Here is a 21211-nt window from a genome sequence, read left to right on the forward strand (position 1 = left end):
TGAACAGGACTGTTTACTCATCGGATGGTTTTTTTTTTTTTTTTTTTAAAAAAAAGGAGAGGTTTGGTTTTCTAAGGTCCGTAAAGTTTGTTTCATCACTAATCGCAGTGGGTGTAGGTGTTAGCTGACATACCGGTAACTGAATGTTCTTAGCAATACTGCAATAGCTTCCCTTAAGGTTTAAAAATTATGATTTAATTGCTACCTCTCTTAATAGGTGTTACTCAAACAGGAAGGAAAATGCCACATACTCTCACCAGTTCTTGATGCCAGAGATTACTAAAGCAATTTGGAGAGATATTGAAAAGGTGTCGAGAAAATACAGGTGAATTTTAATACATGATGTGTATTGACATTTTTACTCTAGGTAGCAACAGAGAGACTTCTGTATTGCTGGGGAGGAATTACATGAGATTTTTGGCTATGGAGACAGGATTTCTCACTTCTTATTGGCTGAAAAAAAATAAATGAAGCCATTATAAGCAGTATTGAAATATTAATCATACCTTCCAAAATTAAACACCCTTTTAAAAATAAAAGTTACACAATCTGTCTTTCACTTCATCTTTGACTTTCATCCCAACACTGGTGGGAGGAAATAAGCTCTGGTTAAAATCAAGACTGAAAGTGACTCTGACTTCGCAGAGAACCGCTAGTGTCAAGGCGAAGAACTTGACTGTATCTTCTCTCCCACTTGGGGTCAGTGTTTAGGCAGTTGAGAGAAGATGAGGAAACAGGACAGGAAATGGCAGCGTTTCCACCAAAGGTCAAGGGGAACATTAAGATAATGGGCTACATTCCAGACCCAAGGCTGATGATCCTCTTCAAAGGAGTCAGTGGTGGAAACAGACACAGAACCACTCCCAAAAGGTACGATGAGGTCAGGAGCATTGAAGAGAGGCAGTGCACAGGGGGAGGTTGGGTGAGCATCTCTGAAGTTACCTTTCCGGTTGGTCTTTGACATCAAAGTGCACATGTCTGCCTTTCATGGGCAGGTAGAAATGCTGTGCAGGTGACAACAGGCCTCTGGCAAGATAAGAACAGAAATTTTTGAGCTTCAAATTATAGATCTTTATGCTTCACTGAGGCTGGTCTTTACAGGCGTGTCATTCCCCACTGTGACTGACCACAAAACCCTGCAGGGAAGAGGCTGTGGGGTTCCCTGTGTGGTCCCCAGACCCTAATATGGCCTTGTGGCTGCCGAATATACATCTCTATTTAAAATGTTCAGAATCTGTGTACGTGGTAAGTAAATTTCAAACAATACCCTCTCTCTCTTCTGCTCCCTGTCTCCAGACCCCCATTTTCCCCCCCTGGAGATAACCACTGCTAGTGCATTTTTAGGTTTCCTACCAGTGATAGATATTCTTGTACCGTTTCTCTGTCCCTGACACTCCACACGCACGTAAATGCATACACACACATAAACATAACATATACATATTTTTACATAGAACTTCACACACCATTCTGTACCTTGTCGTGTTCCCTTACGTTCACTTATCAATAAATTCTGGAGATCATTCCACACCATTCCATACAGGACTGATTCAATGTGTGCATGAATGCATAGCACTCCACTACAGAGGTGAACCACAGTCTGTTCAACCAGGCCTCTCTAACTGATGGAATTTAGAGTTTTTCCAATTTTTGTCAACATTGCAATAAATGTCTTTGTATAACTATTTTTATGTCTGTGGAAGTATTTCTGAAAGATTAATTCCTGGATATTAAATTTCTGAGTACATGCACTTTAAGTTCTGATTGATATTGACACATTTTCTTCAAATATCAAGCCAATTTATACTCTATCAAGAATATACGAGGCCTTGAGAATATTAAGGGAAAGAAGGCCACAAAAGACCACAGAATATATATGATTCCTATATAATGAAACATCTAGCATAGGCAAATCCATACAGAAATAGATTAATGGTCACCAGGGGTTGGGGGAAGGAAGGAGCTAAAGAGTAACTGGTATTGGGTGCAGGATTTCATTTTGGTGTGGTGAAAATGTTCTGAATTCAGATAGTGGTGATGCTCCTACAACTACAAATATGTTAAACCCTACTGAATTTTATATTTTAAAAGGATTAATTTATGATATGTGAATTCTATCTCAATAAAGCTCTTATTTTATAAAATGTATGAGAGTGCCTGTGCCTTCCACACCCCTATTGACAGTGTATGTTCACACATTTTCATCATCACCGTTCTAATTACAACATCTTGCTTCATTCCTTCTAAAGGAGGACTAAGCAGGAAATAAATAGATTGAATGGGCCAACTAGGGATTTTAGGATTTGGGCTGTCAACTTTATAGTCTAACAATGGAAATGTCTAAGATGGAAACAATCAAAACAGTCAAGTTGTCAACAATTGCCAATGAGTTCAGCAGCCTAAACGAAACAAGCAAGGGATGAGACTTAAGAATTAAAAACGGGATGAAGGACCCAGTTGTTCCAGCCTAAAGGATTTTGCAATCTGTTTGCTTAACCACAGACATTAATGCCACTTCTCCTGAATGCAGAACTTAATCCAGCAGCCTGCCTTCAGTAGAAAATATGCTGAAGCTCTATGTAGGTGAAGAAGGTATGCGAGCTGAGTAAGACATTATTTTTGTACACCATTCTAGAGCTACTGATAGGCTGAAAAAATTAACCATTGCTTGCCCCTCTTAAAACTCATATTTTCATTGAGATGGGTTTCCTTTGGATTCCATTTCACCCCTTTTCACCTCTCACCTCTAGATTAACCCTGCTAAATACTTCTTTTTCTATGATGTCTTATATTTCAAACTGCTTGTGCCTTGTGGGATTAAAAGCTAAATACTCTTTAACAAGAGTAATCCCCTAAGTGGACATGTTTCTGAGATTGTTAGGCATTTGATCACAAGTGAAAGATGAGAATGCAGAGTGAAGGTATGAAAGCGCAGAGAGTAGAGAGGTTCAGGATTTTCACCTTAGTAATAATTGATTGCAAAGGGGCTCTCTAAGCCAATATTTGCATGAAAATAGGCCCATTCTTAATTCTCAAGAATAAGCTCATTTTTCTCCTTTCCATTGAGAAGCAATATGACCCCAAGGAACTACACCCCAGCAAGGGAGGCCTTGACACACTTGACCTTTCCCAGTTTTTGACTCAGCTTATGTGGCTTTAATAATTAACAGCTAGCACTTACAAATAGTGCATTTAATATGTGGCAGCCACGGTTCTAGGCACGCTATATATACTGGCTCATTTAAGACTCAACAATCTTATGAGGAAAACACTATTTGTCCTGCTGCTATGGACTGAATTGTGCCTCCCCACCCCTGTAGAAATCATTATGTTGATGTCTTAACACCCAGTGTAGTGATATTTGGGGATGGGCCTTTGGGAAGGCAATTAGGTTTAGATAAAGCCATGAGGGTGGGGTCCTCATAATGGGATTAGGGCCCCTGTAAGAAGAGGCTCCAGACAACTTGCTTCCCTCTCCTGTCTCTGCCATGTGAGGACACAGGGAAAAGCCAGCCATCTGAAAGTCAGAAGAATTTCTCACTGGGGGATCAAGTTGGTGATCACCTTGATGTTGAACTTCCCAGTATCCAGAACAGTGAGATATAATTATTCATTATTTAAGGCATTCAGTCTATGGTATATTGTTGTGGTAGCCCAAGCTGACTAATGTAAACCAAAATTAAAATTCTAAGGCCCCCCAACCATCTGAATGAACCCTTCCTCTTGGCCAAGGGCGTTCCAAAGTTAACCTGAAGAACAAGTTCAGGCTATGATGGGAAACGGGAGCTGGACATGCCTCATTATGCCCTCCTCCCTTTTGGAATTACTGGTAGAACAGACTCTAAGTTTGATAAGAAACATTTACAGTTTATTCTCTCTGAAGCCTGCTACCTGGAGGTTTCATCTGTGTGACAAAACCTTGGTCTCCATGACCTCTTATTGTACCCAGATATTCTTTTCTATTGATAATAACTCTTTCAACCAATTGCCAGTTAGAAACTCTTTAAATCTACCTATGACCTGGAAGCTCCCACTTCAAGCTGTGCTGCCTTTCTGGACTTAACCAATGTACATCTTACATGTATGGATTGATGTCTCATATCTCCTTAATGTGTAGAACCAAGCTGTATGGACCCCACCACCTTGGGCACATGTCAGGACCTCCTGAGGATGTGTCATGAGTGTGTCCTTAACCTTGGCAAAATCAACTTTCTAAACGGATTGAGACCTGTCTCAGGTACTTTTGGTTTACATAAATATAACTGCTATCTTATAGAGGAGCAAATTGAGACCCACAGAGGCTGTCATATCTTACCTAGGGAGAAGTAGAAGATGATGAAGGCAGGATTCAAACTCACATAGTCTCGCTCCGGGGTCTGTATTGCTCATTACTATGGTCAAATGCCTGCAGTGAAGGCAATAGTTTGTGTATTCTGGCCTCTTCTTCTGCCATCTTGAAACTCCAAATTATGCCATCATGTGGACTCTCAAAAGATTGTGTTCAGGCTTCCACTGTATGTCTCATGTGTTTTGGAGTTCGTGCCATATACTCATCAGGGAGCCTGGTAATGGCTGGTACTTTTTTTCATTTCCACTCCCTCGATTCTCAGTACAGTGCCTGGGTAGGTGTTTACTAAATCTTGTTAAGTGAATATGTGTAAAGATGAAACAGCCTAATCTCACAAAGTTTTACAAATAAGAATAAATCATGTGAGTTCTTTGAAAATAAGAATATTGCAGTATGAGAGGCTGATTTGGTAATAACTCAGCTAAGAGACCTGCTTAAGCAGTTACCCAAGCCCGAGAGGGAGTACTTTTGTGCTGTCTTATGATAGTCTGAATGGACTTAGGGGGACACCAGTTTTCTATTTTGCCCTTGGCCCCTTGCTCATAAAAAGTACTACTGCAGGTTGGGCTGCCACAGAAGCAGGCTCTGAGATAGAATCTAGTGTGCAGGACATTTATAAGGAGGGTCCTTGGGATCTATGCCTGCTGCAGGAAGAGACTAAGGCAGAACTGGGTAGAGGAAGAAGTTGAAATGTGGTCCAGGCCCAGTGACAGCCTGGCCGAGCTCATGAGAGCTCTTGAGCTAGAATAGTCTTGCCAGAGTTGAGCCAGATGGCAAGGTCTTCTTACTCCAAAGCTACCTAGTTACTAGATATGGGCTGCCCAGGAGGGGCTTGATAGTGAGCAAGGCAGCTTGCCTGAAGGGGTGGCAGCTGAAGGCTGTCCGTTGACAGACTCCCAGCAGCTGGGATAACAAGCTCTTATTTCAGGGAGGTCTGGGTGGTGTATCTCAGGGTCCCACACATGAACATTACTTTGGAATGAGTGTTTCCACAGCACAGGAGCCCAGCATGGTGAGTATTCTCATTATTACAGAATGTTACTTTCATCTCTTGAGCCAGATTTTCTTTTATGACTCTTGGCAGATGCCCAAAGATCCTATGTCTGTGTAGCATCTTTTTGAAAGGTTTTTCATACATAATATCTCTTGTATGAGATTCCTTTCTAAGAACACTTCACCTCCCAGAGTCTGGCTTTAAATTTGTTTTCTCATCTTTCCTTCATAGCCCAGAAGAAAAAGTTCCCTCCCCCTTTCTCTGGTTAATTTTTCTCCTGTAACTTTGACTTGACCCTTCTTGGCCTCCTACAAAACCTAGTTCTTTCAGTGAGTCTCAAGTCCCCTCAAAGCCTTTCCTCTCCTACGCAGGGTAAGGCCCTAGAATATTATTGTATAGGAAATTGGGTCTTAGTAAGGGAGTAAACACAGTGATGTCTGGCCCTAGAAGCAAGGAGGCCAGGAATGAGATGCAGTTCTGCTAATGAAGTACAATACAGTGTAACACACTATAAGCAGGGGTTCTTCTAGGAAGTTTTGATGAATAATTCTTAGTTGCTTGTTCCTCTGAGGAGCCCCTGAGGGTTGTATCAGTGCAAAGTCTCATGGTGAAGTAGAAGGAATGTGGTTTTTGGAGTTATTCAGGGCTGATTTGGACTTATAGCCAAGCCACTTGCTAGCTGTGTAACCCCCTCAGTTTACTTACCTTCTCTTAGCTTTAGTTTCCTCACCTGGAACACATGGCTTACAAAGTCCTCCCTCAAAGCGTTGCTGTGAAGGGGACACTCAATGAGATGACACGGGAAGACTTGCATAGCATCTGGCACATAGTATACCCTGTCACGCACACGCTGCTTCCCCACTGAGGCAGTTGCACTGGGAGTCCAGTTGGCCAGATGCCAACTCTCCTCTGGCTCATTCACACACATGGGCCCCACTACTTTTTGATTTTACATTTAAACCCCATGCTCTGAATTCCTGTCTTGCCTTTATTGGTGAGACATCTCCATCTCAATTACAGCTGAGCAGGTGCATTATGAGCTGAGTGAATGCAAGATTGAACAAATAAAAAATACAACATGTAAGTAAACTCAAAAAATGCTTTTGGAGTACCCTGAGTTCAAACAGTTTGTGCCTATTCCATTCACAGATGACACATTCTATCTGCAGTGACTACCAAGCTGAGTATGGCAAGATGGTTTCTTAGCATGATAAGAGACTAACAGGACCTACTTCTCATTTGTTAACCCCTCGCAGTGTACCAATATTAAACAAGGTATTTTAAAAAGATCTGTTCCTGCCTTTGTGGTTAATTTTTAAGAGTTAAACTTCTTTTTGTTCTGTGAGCCCCTGAAAATTCATTTTAAATCAACAGGCAAAGAGCCAGCTACAAGGAAGGGCAGAGCAAAAATAAACTTTATCCTGCAGTCATGTCTTAGGGAAAGAATTGGACAAACCTGTTCCTTGTTTCAGTAGAAACTTCAATCCATGCAGCAGAATTAAGGAACAGCTAGACTGGTGCTTGTAGAGGCAAAAAGATAGAGAGTAAATATATTTAGTCAGGCTAATCAAGCACACATCTGTAAGTGAATTTTAAAAATGACTTTGCTTTGAGGAAGTTGACTCTCATTTTGGTTTATTTCATGATTGACTGAATTGTTCTCTGTCTTGCATGTCACCTTATTTGACTTGACACTAATCTGACAGAGGGATGTAGAGGAAAATCTATAGGCCTGGGTGTCAGCCCTGAGTCAGGACTCTGACTCTGTTGCTTCTTAGGTATGGCACCATGGGTAAGTTACTCAATCCTCTGACCTTCAGTTCCTTCAAATAGTAAAATGAGGTTTTCATACTTACTTCTTTCTACTATAGTGTGTATAAAATGTAATATACACAAAGTGCCTGGAGTGAAGTAGGTATTAAAAATGCTATAGTTCCTCTCTCCTTGCCTCCTAATTTCCAAAATATCCAATGGCTTTTAGTCATGTGATAAATTTTGGCTGCTACCATTTTTCCCTATTAGGCACTATTTACTGATACAGAATATTCTATACTTAGTGCTGTTGTCATAAGCAAGTCTCTAGACAAAGAGATGAAATTGCTGAGGCAGTTTAGCTCGATGGCTTTGAATCCAGGCTCTGACACTTGTCAAATGTTTGACCTTGGTCAATTAAACATTTTGTGCCTCAGTTTCCTCATCTGTAGTATGTGGATATTAAACCTCATTCCTAGGGTTGTGTTGAGGATTAAATGAGTTAATCTATTTGAAGCCATTAGCATGGTGCCTAGCAATTGCAGGAACAATGTTGATGTCAGCTATTGAAACTGCTGTCCCTCGTTGCTATGTTTGTGGCTGCCTTCCTACTCACAGCTCTCATCTTCAGGAACTGCTTCCACCCACGAATCACCTCCCTCAGTGTTGTTTGTGTTACATAAATGGTGTTCCCATTCCGAGCCCCAACTATTTAGATCAGGAGTGGACATCTTATCTGAGCTGGAAAAAATCAGAACCCTCTCTTTGGTTTGGGAACAGTGAGTAATTGAGAACAGCCAGCTGTGGGCTGTGGAACTGGAAGGTTGTATAGACTCAGGGCTGAGGCCATCATCTGGGTCTTGATGGATGAATGGAGAAAGCTTTCTGCTAAAAGAATCAGGAAAGTGGGGACAGATATAAGAGAAAACCAGAGAGGAGAAAGTTTATTGCCCATAAGAAATGATGGGAGGCCTGGGAAGATGAATTTTCCAATTCCTGAGACCAGGCTGTGCTGAGCACTCTGTGCTTACACTCTTGAGATGCCCACATTCTTACATGATCACGTTCCAATTCCCAACCCCTTCTCGACACGCTTAGGCAACTCTGTCTTCTGTGCAGGCAAAGAAGCTGTGATGAGAACACTGAACTTCAACAGGAAGTGATCTACATCCTTGGTCTACAAATGTTTTTGCTCACATAGTTGCAGAATTTTTAAGAACTATGTACCCCTACACATTTTCAAATCGATATCTAAAATTTCTATCTTAAGTTTAAATGTCACAGCCCATAGAATAGTCCATTGATTGCAAGATACTATATTTCTTTCATAGTATTATGAACAGCTAAGAAAAAATAAATGCTTACCATTTTTGTAAGATACACCCCAACTTAACAGATGTTAAAATGAAAAATATTATGTCCCTTAGAATCATTGAAATGTGAACATTAAGGATATAATCCTTATACATGATAAATACTGACGTTAAAAAAGCCTGCTACATTCTTCTTTTAACTGTGTCCAAAGAATCTAAATACTATAAAGATTTAATATTCACATGATCCAGTTAGAAAACAGATGAGCATGATCTACTCTGACATCTGGAAAATTTAAATCCTTTTTCCCCCTTGAATCTAGATTTTCATCCTATTACCCAAACAAGATTTAATGTAAATGTATATAATGTATTTTTATGTAAAAATATACTAGTCTTTAAACTCTTTTACCAATTCCCCTATCATACATTTTGCATACATACAAGGAAAATATGCATATGAACTGGAGATTTGCTTTATTCTCTGTATTCATAAGGCTGTAATCTGCACTATCCCAATATGGTAGGTAGCCTCTAGCACCTGTTGCTATCTAAATTTAAATGAACTAAAATGACATAAAGTTAAAAATTTAGTTTCCCCATATTAGCCACAAATGCCCGATAGCCACAGTGGCTCGTCAGTAGTTGATGTATTGATACAGATAGAAAACATTAGTATTGATGCAGGACATTCTACTGAACAGAGCTGCTCTAGAGGTTAAAAATGCCTTTCAGGTTCACTTTTTATTATACTTATAATAAGTATTCAATTGATCAAAACAACCTAAACATATAACATAGTTTTATAGATAATTTAATTGACACAAAGAGAAAACATTTTAAGCATTTGTGGCTTCTAATCAAATAAATGGAGCAGAACTTTTGTTTTTTAAGTAGTTTCATGTGTTCTGTGACTTATTTCTATTTTTTAGTTTTATAAATGGAAACATTGAGAAATTTTTCTTTTTTTTTTCTTTTTTTTTTTTTTGGAGATGGAGTCATTCTCTGTCGCCCAGGCTGGAGTACAATGGCACCATCTTGGCTCACTGCAACCTCCGCCTCCCAGGTTCAAGCGATTCTCCTGCCTCAGCCTCCCTAGTAGCTGGGATTACAGGCTTGCATCATCACGCCCGGCTAATTTTTGTATTTTCAGTAGAGAAAAAGTTTCACCATGTTGGCCAGGCTGGTCTTGAACTCCTTATCTAAGGTGATCTGTCTGCCTCGGCCTCCCAAAGTGCTGGGATTACAGGCATGAGCCACTGCGCCTGAGAGGTTTTCTTCATGAAGAACTTCATCGCATTTCACTTCTTTGAACTTTTCCTGAGCCAAAAAAAAAAAAAAAAAAATCACATAATGATCTATCATCAAAATTTATATTTAAGGATAATTTAGCTGACAACTTTGTTAGGTACTCCTTCAGTTCTGTTCAAATCAAGGAATTGGAAACCACTTTGCTTGCAAAATAGTTTGGCATTATAGCCATCTGCTGTCTCAATTTCTGCTAAGTCCTGTATATCAAAAACATACCAGGATTTATTAAATGATCATCAGTTGAACTTTTTGAGACAGGTCCTCCCTCTGTTGCCTAGGCTGAAGTGCAGTGGATAGTTATAATTCATTGCAGCCTTGAATTCCTGGGGTCAAGTGATCCTTTCCCCTCAACTTTCCAAGTAGCTAGGACTACAGGTGCATGCCACCACACCCAGCTAATTTTGTTTTAAATTTATATTTTTAGTAGAGATGAGTTCTCACTATGTTGCCCAGCTGGTCTCGAACTCCTGGACTCAAGCTATCCTCTTTCCTTAGCCTCCCAAAGTGCTGGGATTACAAGTGTGAGCCCTTGAGCCATTATACCTGGCCTAAACTTTTATTCTTTCACTTATGGGCACTCTATTTAACTATATATATATATATATATCTTTTAAGTTAGGAATATATTACTGATTTTATTATATTTTTGCCAATACTATCTTTTTCTGCTAAATGTTCTTTTCTTATGCGTTAAATACATATTTTTTTCCCAGAAGCTGAAGATACAACTCATTTAATTATGGGAAATGTTGGTCATGAACTCTAACTGGCAAAGTCAAAATTAACATTCAAACAAATTAGCCAAATTAGAATTACTTCCTGTCAAAAAAAATTATGACTTCAATTTTCAATAAACATATTAATATGTTTTATCAAATATTATAAGATCTAAAGAGAAATAAATTATGAAATGCATCTTGTAAGACAAGTCAGCTCAAGGTTAAAATGATGACAAATTAGCTCATTTTTATAATGTAAATACAGAATGATAAATGATAAATATGTTTTTTTTTTCTTTAAAGATGGAATCTCGCTTTGTCACCCAGGCTAGAGTGCAGTGGCGCAATCTCAGTTCACCGCAACCTCCACCTCCTGGGTTCAAGCGATTCTCCTGCCTCCGCCTCCTGAATAGCTGGGATTACAGGGGCCCACCACCACACATGGCTGATTTTTGTATTTTTAGTAGAGACGGGGTTTCACCATATTGGCCAGGCTGGTCTTGAACTCCTGACCTTGTGATCTGCCCACCTCGGCCTCCCAAAGTGCTGGTATTACAGGCATGAGCCACTGCACCCAGCCTTATGCTGTTCTAATTGATAATAATGCGAGGTAATTTGTAAGATAATAAGTTATATATGACACAAGGAGTTCCAAAAATTTATTGGTAATTGTCATACTTTTTGGTAAACGTATGTGCATGTATGTCTTAAACTCTGATTTTTAGTTTTGGGAGAAAAGGTAGAATCATGTATCAAAAAATAGCTATATTAATTTCATTAGACATTCACCCTTATATTTAATGAAAGAGAAAAGTATATACTAATAAAAGCTAATTATTTGGCAGCTAGCATATAATTACTTTTTCGGAAATATGAGATAGAAAATATTTAACATTAGATGAAGACAAAAATTGACCACAGTTGGGATATATAGCTCATGATATAATTTGATAAAATATATTTTAGATATCTTATTAACCATATACATCCAATGTGAAAAAATTAAAATTATCCAAGAGTTTTCTAGTGTATTTTGAAAATCATAGTAATGCAGAAGAAAGAATAAACACAGAAGTCTATACTATTTTGACTATTAGTGTTTTTCTTTCTAGGGTCGTGACATTCCAGGGAAGACTTTGAGAATAGCTGAACATTATAACTTTTATTTAAATATGGGGTGGGGGAAAAGCTGTTTCTGGAGTTCAGTATTTTTCTGTGCTTTTTGGTTTGGGGTCCTGGGACTCTTCCTTGGGAGTGAGGTATTCTGACCATAGCTGGGGGGGCAGAAGAAGAAAAGTAGTAAAAACAGTCATTATTCTATCAAACTGTTCCACCATAGATCTGAATTTAGAACATCCAGGTGTGGGCCAAAATGCCCCTACAGCTGGGAAGACTGCAGTCCTAGGGATTTCCGGTGCCCGAAGAATATATCCCCTTTGTTTGTTGCTCTGGGAAAGCCTTACCACTGCTGCTAGGATCCAGAGTAAGATTCAAGATGTGTGAGCAGTTGGCCTTTCTTTTATATAGACCAGAGAAGGGCTTTGGGAGATACAGGCATGTTCTCTTTCTTGGAGCAAGTTAAATTTTTGGAAAAACTACAGGCAGAAGTTGAAGATCTGGAAAAACAAATTCTCTAAGAACTACATGTGATCACCTTGCTTTTGGGAAGTGTATCTGTCAGAAAATACTAGTCCACATGTACATTTCTTAAAAAAATATATTTTTCTTTTTCACAAACTATATTGTTAAAACTCTTAGGACAGCATGAAAGGGACTTCCAAAAAAGGAAAAAAATCACAACTTCACAGGCCTTAAATAACCACCCACATTTTCTCCTAGGCTTCCATCATTCATGTACACACTTCTGATTAACAGTCTTAGAAATCTGAGATTTTTGTGTTCTGATTATTTTCCTGTTGTCTTTTTTGACATAATGCTAAGAAATATTCCAAGTTGTACTCAGAGCACATAAAACCACTATCAATGATAGTCCATATGTCTATGCTAATAAGACCTTGTATTCCTTTTGTATTGTAGCTATAACAAATTATCACAAAATTAGTGGTTTAAAACACCACACATTTTTTATCTTACAGTTCTGAAGATCAGAAGTCCTAAAATCAAGGTGTCAGCAGGACTGTGTTCCTTCTGGAGGCTCTAAGGGATAATCGTTTTTCAGCTTCTAGAAGCCACTTGCATTCCTTAGCTCATGACACCTCCTTTCATTGTCAAAGCCAGTAGGGCACCATTTTCAAATCTCTCTTCGATCCATCTGATTCTTCTATCTGTATATTTTTTATTCATAGAACCCTTGTGACTGCATTGATTCCACCTAGATAGTCCAGGCTCCTCTTCCCATCTCAAAGCCAGCTGATTAGCAAACTTCATTCCATCTACAGTCCTGTAGCCTAACATACTTAAAGGCTCCAAGGATTAGAACACAGACATCTTTGGGAAGCCATTATCTACCTCCGACAAACCCTAAAATCAGCTTAAGTGTCACTAAATTCCCCTTTTATTTCTGGAAAAATAAAAGAGGACCATTTGGTGTTGTTATCATTCCATGTTGTTTGCCTGCCAACAATACACTGAGCTGTCCACAGAAACATTTAGGAGCAGTCTCCGCTCAATGTGCTCAAAAAATATGATATTGTTAATATTGTCATTATTTAACATTTATTGAGCACCAACCATGCACTAAGTACTCTTCAAAAGATACAATTAGTCATGGTTGATGCCCAAAGGGCTTACTATTTAAAATTAGAAAGACACATCTAATATTAGACAAATGCTAACATCTACAAATAGCAATGCTTTGTGAAAGAACTCAATATCCCAGACAATTCAAATGTAGTGCTTCATATTATGTGTTCTCCAAACTCATCTGTATTCGCATGAGACCTAGAAATGTATACTCACCAGAAACTTTATGTAGACAGGAAAGAAATTATTGTATACATGCTACTTACAAGCAATGTTTTAAAAGTTTGGGACAGCTGCATTGTGTTCTTATTTCAGATCTTGTGAGGGATTAGATCTTGTGAGGGATAAAGTCTTTTTGTGTTCTATGGTTAATAGGATTCAGCTACAAGCAGAAAATATCCCATAAAAGTTGCCCAGTATAAAATTTAATTGCTACTGGAGAAATAAATTTTCAAAAACTGCTGTTATAAACGACAAGCCAAGCTCCTACAGACCCATAATCATTGGGGAGACTGTTTCACACTGTACCTCAAGAGCCAGGAAGCCATTTCTCCAGTTTAGAAACTTGACCCAACCTTCATGTTAATACCTTATGTTGGCTGGTTGAAGTATAAACATGTATGTACTACTTGCTCTGAGTTTATACTGCTTCTAATGTGTTTCCTGGCAGTAACATGCTCCATGTACTATTCACAGGAAAGAGGATTAGCAGGGGGCAATTCAGTTTATGCACTTGCCCTTTTTTTAGAAAATGGAAATATGTTTACAATAGCATTTACTATGCCATTGTAGTTTCTTTGATGAATTCTAGGGACAAAATCACCTCATTAATCTAATGATGAACACCACACTCTGAGGTAAGGTGAATTAAGGTCATAAAACTAATTGACATCAGAGCCGGAACTAGAATCATATCACCTGTGACCCTCAATGGACGTTTTCCCATTTCACCTGATGCTCACTGTCTGCCTCTTACCCTGACCCTCCCTAGGTCTCCTTCTCCCTCCACCACTACACACCCTTTGCCTCTAACTCTTTAGAAGAAGAGAGTTTCAGTAATGCCATGTGTCTGTTATCATTGTTTTTTTTCACCAGATGTCCTGTTGCAAGTTGTCAAGTAGACCGTGGAAATATCAACCCACAGCTGCAAGAAACAGCTCAAGTCATAATGTTCCCCAAGAACAATGAATGACATGACTCTCCCCAGTCACAGTGATTAAGATTTGAGCTTGCCTGGATGAGCCGGCCAGTTAGCACTCTGGGCACAGGCATAGGTGGAGGCCTCAGCCTGTTCTCACTCCAGAGGATGGGGCTGCCATGTTAAGCAGCTGCACCAGAACAGGCCATATACATGTGTTTTTGGTGTGTGGATGTGTGGGACAGATTGTTATCTACATTAAATAACTTAGTGTTCACCCAACCATTTTTCCAGAATGAGAGTAGCAGATGGAAAGGCTGGAACATGGCTTTTTATTTCTAGGGACCAGTGCTCTTATTGAAAGGAGTCTCCAGAACCAGTTTCACCCTTTCTATGCTTTCACCACAGGCTGAGCATGGAACTCCAACCTTATCAAGTCAACCTTTAAACTGCTTAATGCCACCTCCCTCTGCCCACCCCCACACCATGCTGATTATATAAGGAGAATTGCCTGGATTTTAATCCAGCTGTATTACTTGCTACCTGTGTGAGAACTGGTAAGTTTTATTGTCTATCTATGCCTATTTCCTCAAATGTAAAATATAGGTGATTTTGTATCTACCTGATAGTTCCATGAGAGAATACAGGGAAAGCATCTGTAAAAAAGATCAGACATATATTAGTGTTCAATAAATGATCCTATTATTATCCTTATTATTCCTTTGATACATATAAATTGAGCAACTCATTAAGTGCCTGGTCCTTAGAGGGAGCAACACAGGGCAATGATTAAGCTATAGGCTTTGTCTTCAAGAAGTTCGCAGTCAAGCTGCAGAGGCTCTATTATAAAAGATAAAGATCATTTGGAAAGACATTAGAAGAAGCTGTCAAAGTAGGTGGTAAATATCCGGGGAGGTGGGAGGAAAGAAAGGATCAAGCAAGGAAAAGAACCAATGGCCTACAGAGAGATGGTATCTCGTATGCATCTCCAATGCCTAAAATAGCTCCTGATCCTCTAAGAGTTTAGTGGCATGTAGATTCCCAATTACATAATTTTTTTTTTTTTAAACTGTGAGCCAAGTGGAACAGCTAGGTCTAGTTTTATTAACTTACTATGTCATGGAGAATGAAGGAAAATCACTTTGTACCACATTCCCATTGCCTGTAGGTCAGGTCTAAAATAGGTTTTTGAAGAAGGTAGGTAGTTCCAGGCAGTCAGTAAACATTTTTTGCTGGATCCTCTAAGGAAATGTTAACTGACAAAAATATAATTTGGGTCACAAAGGCAATTCCACATTTTCTACTAGCCACATCAAGAAAAGGAAAAAGCAGGTGAAATAAAATCTAATACATTTTATTTAACTCAATACATTAAGATTATAATTTTAACTCATAATCAATACAAAAACTATCAATGAGATTTTACTTTTTTTGTACAAAGTCTTTGAAATCCAGTGAGCCAACTATACCTTACAGCATCTCAGTTTATTCTAACCATATTTTAAGTGTTCAATAACCATATGTAACTAGTGGCTACCATATTGGACAGTGCAAATCTAAAAGTTTTAGTGAAATTAGAGATTAAAAGAAAAGCATACTTGAAAACATTTCAGAAAATAAATTCAAATACATGTGTTGGAGGATGCTGTACAGTACAGTTTTCTGATGGCAGAGTACGCTGAGATTGTTTCAGTAACCTCTGCTCCAACAACTTTTAAAGAATAAGGGCAAACACAAATCCAGTCTGAGGACTTGCTTGACGTGGTGATTAATTAAGATATATGGGTGAGCATAAAGCAAGATTTCCTCCTACAATCCGTCTTCTCCTGACTTTCATTAAGGACAAAGAACATTTTAATAGATGAAGCCTTCACCTTTAATAAGCCTTTACTCTGTTATTTCCTATGGAACCATGCATTAGATTAACAAAACAATGGTAGCTGGCTAATGACAGAGCTGTGGTCAGAACCCCAGGGATAGCCTATGTCACTATTAGCGCCTCAAGGCAAAATGTCACTTGGGCCACCTCTTCCAATCCAATCCAAGACGACTTTGACCTATAATTGCATTCAGAGAGTTCAAGAGCTCAAGAGGTTACAGATGGGGTAAGTGGGCCCATGCTTTGCATCATCAGATCAGCTTGAGGAAAGAATGTATGAGAGCATAAACGGGGACTGATATGGGTAAGGGGGAGGCATATTTGTCTCCTGTTTCCAAATCATATTTGGAAACAGAACAAACATTCCTGTTTATCATTGACTACTTAGGAGAGGTATATTTGTTTATTGTTTATATACATTTTTATTTTGGAATAATTTTAGATTTACAAAAAAGTTGCAAAGCTAATGCAGAGAAACACTGTACCTTTCATCCAATTTCCCTTTACATAGGACGTGTGGTACATACGTTGAAACTAAGAAGTCAACATTGGTAACATTACTACTAACTAAATTCCAGCTTATATATTGCATTTTTTTTCAATCTGCAGCTTTAAATTTCAGTCGGAAGAATTTTGTAAAACAATAAGATATCAAAGCAATTTTAAAAAACAGATAACCCTTATTTTGTAGAGACTAAGGATAGAGATGAAAGATAGCATGAGGCAAAGTGGTGATATTAATCCAGCAACTTACTTTTCTTACCATGGATATTTTAGATGAACTTTGATCATTCTGATGCAGATCAAAGGGTACCTCCTCTGCGAAGCCTTCCCTGGTCTGACATCAAAAATGATATTGGAGTTGCCAGCCAAAAGAAAGGGACCAGAATATTCTCAATAAGCAGTTATTAAAGCTTCCCCTCCCCTACTCCTTGCTACCTTCCAACTCATGTTACCGGATGTGCTTCCAGAAAGCATCTCTGAAGGTTTGATACATGAAGAGTTTTTGCTGGGTCTTTTGCCTTTTAAATGATAGGAATTGCTGAAGCTATATATCCCTGAAAATGTCCAGTTTAGGAATCATCACGAATAACATATCTTAGCACATTTAGGTAATAGGTAAAGCTATTCACATTCAAATATGAGTTTGGGGGGAATTGGGCTTACTCAGTTTACCTCTGACCAAATTTAACAAATAGGAGGAACTGCTACGAATTTTTGGCACTGAGCTGGCTATGGCTTCACTGAGGATCACTCCTTTCTGAACAGACACTCTAAATGATACTGTAGATGTTTCTCTCTACTAAACTAAGTTCCTGATGATAGGGACTGTGAGAAATGTGTCCTAGTCTTTCTTAACCTTGGATCCTCATTGCCTGAAACAATCCCTAGTATTTAACAGATGCTCAATAAATGTTCTTGGGCCAAAAATGGACAAATAACTATTGCATGGATAGATGGTTGAATGAATGCATAACCGACGAGTAATTCCTCATCTCTGCCTTTAGGAGCTTACTCTCTGGAAAGAGACATAGAGAAACACCAGATGATTATAATGCATGGTGGAATGAGGTAGTAAGTGCTGAGAGAGGTGAACATGCTAAAGAAAATGCTGTTTAGGTTCCTAGAAGGTGGAAACTACAGCCCCTTGGAAAATAAGCAGAGGTAAGCCATACTTGAGATTGTCCAGGAGATACATAGGATGGGATCAGGGGTGGGATGGGAAATAAGAACATTTCTGTAGGAGGGAACAGAGCACACTAACCCAGCAAGGTGGGAAATCAGGAACGATTAGCATTTAGTTTAGAAAGCTTATGTGGCATGTGGAAGTAAGGGAAAATAAATGAAATTCAGACACTGAATTTCCACATTATGCGCGTCCTTGAATGCCTCTGTTTGCCAATTTGGAAGCAATGATAGACAGATAAATCATGACGAGAAGCTGGCTTGGGGTGGAGGTACGTTTGTTCAAGTACATCTTCCAAAAACATGTTAGGTCTGAGAAAAATATTAGAACTGCAGGGAAGAAAAAAGTATTGTGATAATATGATGATACCATTTAGTCATTAAGTTCTATGGTGACAAACCAGAATTTTCCTATGTTTGTAATGTAGAAGGCTATGCTGTGTTTAAATTATCTGTCCAGCCAATAAAATGCAAAGAAAATCAGTAAAGCAATTTTGTTAAAGAAGCAATTGAAGGGCTGGGCACGGTGGCTCAAGCCTGTAATCCCAGCATTTTGGGAGGCCGAGGTGGGCGATTGCCTGTGCTCAGGAGTTCAAGACCAGCCTGGACAACACGGTGAAACCCTGTTTCTACTAAAATACAAAAATATTAGCCAGGCATGGCAGCATGAGCCTGTAATCCCAGCTACTCAGGAGGCTGAGGCAGGAGAATCACTTGACCCTGGGAGGCGGAGGTTGCATTGAGCCGCAATCGCACCACTGCCCTTCAGATTGGGTGACACAGCAAGACTCGATCTCCAAACAACAACAACAAGCAATTGAAATAGCAGTTTTTGAACTTAATACTTTTTCTTTCCATGTTCCATTAACAGTTGCGTGATCAAGCTGATTTGAGGGTTCTGAACAGAAGCTTACCAGTCTACTGCACATTCTGAAGAAGTTAAAAACCTGGATTGAATTGCAAAATGTACTACTCAAGGAGTCCAAAGAATAAAATATGAGCAGCTTGTGGGGGTAAAGCATTTGTAGGTAAAGAAAAGGCCCCTGAGCATCATGTCAGTGTCTTTTAACTTTCTGTTGCAGTGGAATAATCCTGTATGCGTTTATGAAAATCTTTGGAAAAGAAGCCACGTCACTGGGTGGTTCCTATTTATTTTCCTCTCCAGGGGCCTTTGCTGCTCTTGCTGGGTGCCTCAGTTGCTGGCTTCATGAGCAGTAACACCCCACTGCTCCCAGCTCCTTGCTTGCTGGGTGTGAGGACAGAGGCTATCATAGCAATAATTGCTGGATGTGCTGTGTTTGCACATCTGTGGTGGCCTTCTGAATTGTTTCGTGCCAGAGCCACGCAGCGCCCCCCACCCCACCCCACCCTCCCACCGCCCCTTTATTTTCTGTGTCACACCATTAAAGGAAATGAGATTATGGCACAAATCATCATTCACGTGACTCTAGCATAGAAGGTTAGCGAGATATTGCAGAGATAATTCCATAGCCACCATGGCCCCTGACAATAATTACAATGTGGCCACAGGGGATCACCTTCTAATAGGCTTTTGTTCACTCAATTCAGAGTCTGTTGTGTGCTAGAGTTTGGATAATTAAAGTTGTGTCTCAGAAGCCACATGTGGTAGCTCATAATTATGTAGTCGAGTCTAACAGAAAACTGAGGTGACTGACACCAGGCCGGAGTAAGGAACAGGGGTCCTGGTGACAAGAAAGAAACCAGTCCTCTCATTTGGGGACAGGGGATTGGTGTTCACTCCATAGCATCAACTGCTTTATTTATTTTAAACAAAAATGACTAATTGTAGCCCTTTCTGGTCCAATCCCTCACTCTCCACAGGGACTTTTCCTAACCCTTTCCTATTGCTGCAACAAAAGAGTGGTAGCTGGTCTGAGCAATGAAGAAAATATACATGGCTTATTTAAACAGCATAATGGTTTAATTATTTAATCATTTGCATGTTGAGTGATTTGCATAACAGCAGGAAAAGGCCCATGTTGGAATTTGGCCTGTTCCTCACTAGAGAAAAGATTCTGAAACTTGGCCTCGTTGAAGCCCTTGAATTTTAGAAAAAAAAAAATGTGAACTTTGAAAAACTTAGATTTGTTATTTCAAGGATGCAATATTTGAAAAGAAAACAAATCCAAAGACTATATCCCATTGAGCCATATTTCTCAAGTCAGTCTATGGCTGTCAAATAAGCAAAGTAGCTAATTTTCCCTATAAAGTATGCACTTGAAAAGCTATCCTCCTAAGTATAGGCAGAATGCTTTGCTAAGTGGGTGCCTTTTCAGCATTCTAAGACTGGGTCCCACATTTTCTAACAATTCAATGTGAAAGAGATGGCTATTTTACCATTCTGCTTAAAATCTGAAACTTTAGTCCAGCACATCTCTTATCTTAAATCTTTAGAATGTTTAGAAGATTCTTGGAATGCACTTCTAAAAGGCTCTGAATTTCTGAGCCTTAAAAGTAAAATTCTGCTTTGTTCTAACATAAGACATCTTTTCCTCCAAGTTTTGCCAGGTAGAGAACAAACCCCTTCATTTTGTTTCAACATCATGGTCTCTTTTGAAGCACAGCAAGTTTATTCTTCACCCAATGTGGAAACAACAATTGATATTCAAAACGCTACCCTTTCCTAAGGCTTTGCCTTCATGAAAATGAAACATATTTCATACTGAGCACCATATGGTGTTTGTGAAGAGTGGACACGCAGATGCCTCCTAATTAAAGCATTAAAGTTTGTCATGAGAAATGGCAGCACAGATGATTTTGGCTGGGTGTGTGTGTGGGAGGGGGTAGGCAGGAAGGGGTCCCAGAGAGTGGATGAAGTGGTAGGCTGACTCCTAGTTTTTTCAAACACACACTCTGATTGGTCCTCAGGGAGCAGATAATGGCAAGAGGCAGTTAATTTGAAGATAATTGAGAGATCTCTTTCCTGTCTTCACACAATAAAAAAAGGTGTCGGGCCTCAGCTGGCACTTGCACTCTGGCAGGAAGAAAAGGGCTTGAATTGGTCTGCAAAAGCTGCCACCTCCTTTTCACTTCTCACACAAAGCTGGGAAACCCCTTTCGTATCCTACACCCCTCCTTCCCCCACACTCCCAGCCGTGCAACCATGTTTATTGTTTCAACACATCAGACCATAAATAAGAGTTTCCAGAGGGAGAGCATATTGGAGGATGAGGGAAGATCTATTCTTCTGGAAAACATGAGCTGTGCCTCTAAAAACACTACCTCCCGGACAGGCTGAAGGGAAGCATCCCCTCAGATGGGGGTTTACTGGGAGACAGCGAACTGGTTCTTTGAACCATTTTTTCCCCTTTCTCAGCATCTCTGGTACTATGTGCCAAGCTGTTCTC

Source organism: Theropithecus gelada, chromosome 6 (assembly GCF_003255815.1).
Source record: "Theropithecus gelada isolate Dixy chromosome 6, Tgel_1.0, whole genome shotgun sequence".
Lineage (NCBI taxonomy): Eukaryota > Metazoa > Chordata > Mammalia > Primates > Cercopithecidae > Theropithecus > Theropithecus gelada.